Source organism: Rousettus aegyptiacus, unplaced genomic scaffold (assembly GCF_014176215.1).
Source record: "Rousettus aegyptiacus isolate mRouAeg1 unplaced genomic scaffold, mRouAeg1.p scaffold_m13_p_14, whole genome shotgun sequence".
Classification (NCBI taxonomy): Eukaryota; Metazoa; Chordata; class Mammalia; order Chiroptera; family Pteropodidae; genus Rousettus; species Rousettus aegyptiacus.
The window spans coordinates 35,520,790-35,524,886 of record NW_023416289.1 but is presented as its reverse complement, the minus strand read 5'-3'; the positions used below and the strand labels follow the sequence as shown (position 1 = coordinate 35,524,886).

The 4,097-nt window shown below is 52.4% G+C and overlaps 1 pseudogene; it reads left to right on the top strand.

Moving 5' to 3' along the window:
- The first annotated feature begins 1,800 nt into the window (after nt 1-1,800).
- On the top strand, nt 1,801-3,590 carry LOC118611434 (annotated as a pseudogene).
- The last annotated feature ends 507 nt before the right edge of the window (nt 3,591-4,097 follow it).

Here is a 4,097-nt window from a genome sequence, read left to right as displayed (position 1 = left end):
GCAGTCTGGTGTGTCCTGGGGTGAAATTTAGCCAGTGGTATGTGAGCAGGGTAACAGAAGCTGCTTCTGGTTCTGTCACATAAACCCTTCCGCACAAGATCCTCACTGCTCTGCCCTTTGCTGGTGGATGGCTCACAGTTCCCAGGAGGTGGGAGCTTTGATGTGGTTTGCAGAAGAACCGGTGGGTGGTGGGTGGCAGGACAGGGGAGCCGGCTAAGGAGCCACTGTTTAATCATTCCAGGAGCTCTGGGGTGGAGGGCATGATGCAAGCTGTTTGGTGACTGTCCTGGAGTAATTAGGGCAGACTGGTAGTAGCCCATTCCCGGGTGACCCTGAAAGACTCAAGTAGAAGGTGGGACCGGGTTCCCAGGATAACTCTGTGTGGCAGAGCCTCTGTACTCATTTGGATTAGCCATGCTCCAGACATCTGCAAACTTGGTGCTTCTGCATGTGTCCTACAGGCATATGCCAGTCTCCTCTTGTCCTCTGTGACCCTGTAACATGCCTCCTGCCTTCTCGCTGCTTCCTCTCTGAGCAAGAACCCTCTTCCTGGAGTCAATTTTCAAATGCAAACCAGCCCCCCCCCCACCTCCTTTATGAGGGTTTCACACTTGGGGCTACTACCAGTCTGCCCTAATTACTCCAGGACAGTCACCAAACAGCTTGCATCATGCCCTCCATCCCAGAGCTCCTGAAATGATTAAACAGTGGCTCCTGAGCCAGCTCCCCTGTCCTGCCACCCACCACCCACCGGTTCTTCTGCAAACCACATCAAAGCTCCCACCTCCTGGGAACTGTGAGCCATAAGTTCTTCAATGGCCATCAGCTCTTGACCTATCAGCCTTATTGTCCCTCCAATTTCCTGCCAACCACTCCTGCTGCTGAGCCAGTTTCACCTGTTTACTTGGCTGGGAAACTGCCTTCTGCCTCCTGGACATGCCCAGAAATAGTGTTTCCCAGCTCTCAAGGTCCCTTAGTCCACTCAGCTGACACATAAAGTAACTGTCACAGATGGTGCTTTTCTCCTGAACTCTGGCCTGTCTGACTCAGACTGAGGTGGACAGGTGGACATAGATCTCTTCGCAAGGGACGGGGTGCAGAGGCTCCATTCGTAGGAAAGGATTCCTGAATATTCTATCCCATCCCCCCAACCACCAGGGACAGCTGACCAAGTGTCTATTCACTTGAGCAAACGTGGGTCTGCTCAAGTGAATAGACATCCCGTGACTCAGGCAATGAGGCTGCAGTGGGGAGTCACTATGCTTTGGGCTCCATTGGCTGTGACGGTGACACTCCCCCAATTATGCACATCCTGGCGGGGAGCAGACCTCGGGCCAGGGAGGGGGTGTGGCTGCCTTAGCGCCTGCTGAGCGGAATTCCACCTTGCGGTGGCACAAAGCAGATCGTCCCTTTTCCGGAATCTGTCCCGCATTACGAGATATCGAGTCTGCCCAACCCTCACACCTCCCTGCCATCCCCACCCCGATCCTTGAACACGTGTCCCTTGTGTTATTTCTTAACGTCTGTCCTCACAAATTTGGGTCCCGTCCACGACTGCCCGCTTGGTTACTTAGCGAGTTGCCGATTGCTGCAGGGCTTGCAAGCGAGGCTGCCCCGAGCTGTCGCCACAAAGAAACGTTTGGGATGTGCACCACCAAGACCCCGGAGCGGGACCTCACGGCCAGCAGAGCTGGGAGCCTGCTGCTGGGGGCGCGCGTCCTCCTGCGCGTTTGCCGTCAGAATAGAAAGGAACGTTGCCGAGGCCCGCTAGAGGGCGCCAGCGTCCCTTACGCACTAATTTTTGTGTCTTTTTTTTTAAATGGAAAAGACAAGGGAGTTCGATCCGCAGCGCGAACGGAGAGTGGACCCCAGAGAGCCCCGAGCCGCCGCCGCAGGCCTAGTTACCATCACGCACCGGGAGAAGCCGCAGCTACCGCAGCCGGCCCCAGCCGTCGTCACCGCAAGCGTGAGCCGCGAGGCCGAGCCCCAGCAGCCGCCAGCCGCGCGCTCCCTCAGCGCTGCGGACACCAAGGCCGCACCACCAGCAGCCGCACAGCGAGCAGCGAGCCCGGCGGCCTCACGTCGCCGGCGCCTGCCAGCGGGGACAAGAAGGTCATCGCGACGAAGGTTTCGGGAACAGTAAAACGGTTCAGTGTGAGAAACGGATATGGTTTCATCAACAGGAATGATACCGAGGAAGATGTATTTGTACACCAGACTGCCGTAAAGAAGACTAACCCCAGGAAGTACGTCGGCAGGGTAGGAGACAGACTGTGCAGTGTGGTGGTGTTGAAGGAGAAAGGGTGCAGAGGCGGCAAGTGTCACAGGCCCTGGTGGAGCTCCGGTGCAAGGCAGGAAACACGCAGCAGACCGTAACCATTGCAGACGCTATCCGCGTCGCAGGGGGTCTTCGCAGTTACCAGCAGGATGACCAGAATGCTGAGAGTGCTGGGAATAAAGAGGGATTGGAGGATGCTCCCGAAGGCCAGGCCCAACGGCGCCGGCGCTACCGCAGGCGAGGGTTCCCACCCTACAATACATGGGCGGAGACCCTGTGGGCGTGGACCACAGTATTCCAACCCTCCTGTGCAAGAAGTGACGGAGGGAGCTGATACCCGGGGTGCAGGAGAACGCGATAGACCAGTGAGACAGAATATGTATCGGGGCTATAGACCACGATTCCGCAGGGGTCCTTCTCACCAAAGACAGCCGAGAGAGGACAGCAATGAAGAAGATAAGGAAAATCAAGGAGATGAGACCCGCGGTCAGCAGCGACCTCAACGTCAGTACCGCCGTCACTTCAGTAACCGACGCAGATGCCCAGAATGCCCTAAACCACAAGGTGACAAAGAGACAAAAGCAGCAGATCCACCAGCTGAGAATTCGTCACCCCCCCCCCCCAACACACACACACATACACAAACCCCAGGCTGAGCAGGGCGGGGCTGAGTAAAAGCCGGCTTACCATCTCTACCATCATCCTGTTTGGTCATCCAACAGGAAGAACTGAATATGAAATTCCAGCAATAAGAAATGAACTCAAGATTGGAGCTAAAGCCTTAAGTGCTTGCTTTTTTGTCTGTTAACCAGATAACTAGAACTATCTGCATTATCTATGCGGCATGGGGTTTTTATTATTTTTACCTGGAGATGTCTCTTTTTAGTATTGACAAACGTGTTTTAAAAAAGAAAGGCTCGTTTTTCTCAACACACCTTTGAAGATTTTTAAATTATTTCATATCTGTCAGGTTGAGATTTCTAAGAACTTCAGTTTTAATTTGTAATAAAAGCTTGCAACTTGATTTTTTCCAAAAAAATTTAAAAAGTCCACTGCAAGCACCTGTTCATAAAGTCTTAAATATTTATAGGGGAGAAAGAAGATAAGAAATCTGCATGCCTGTTACAGGCTTACTATTAGAACTGTTATTGTGCAGTAAAAAAAAATCTATGTTTTTAAAGTTCAACGAAAACTCAGCCAACTCTTACCACAGCACAATCACTGTTTTCATTCTAAGCAAACATTAGCGCAGTGAATCCTCTATTTTTCCCTCTGTTTTCCTTGGAAAAAACCAGAGTCCGAAACATTAACAGACATGCCCGAGGTCGGTCGGCTCTAAGGGACAGGGGTGCAGCGCCGCGGTGGGGGGCCCGACTCAGTGTTCTGACCCCAGGACAGACTCCATTTCCTGAGCTGGGAGGTTCTGTCCTGGCTCAGTCAGGGTGGGGGCCCGGCCTCCCTTGTCAATTTTAGTTCGTGCTTATCTTTCGTTTTCTATTTGTACGGTGCTTCCTCCAGAGATCTGTTTCCTAAACCTATAGTTTTTATATTTGTGTTCTTGGGATAAGTCCTATACTGAGTTTCTCTCTCTCCTCTTTCCCTCTCCCTCTCCCCCCATCTCTGCATCTGGCTCTGTCTCTTTCTCCTACTTGTCAATGATTAGTGTACTAATCAGGATTCTCCAGATAAACAGAACAAATAGGGTCTGAGATGTAGATTACTTAGATATATATAAGGGGAGATTTAGTCCAGCAATAGGCTCACGAGTCATGGACACTTGAACCCCACCATCCGCCACGTGCACACAGGAAAACCAGCA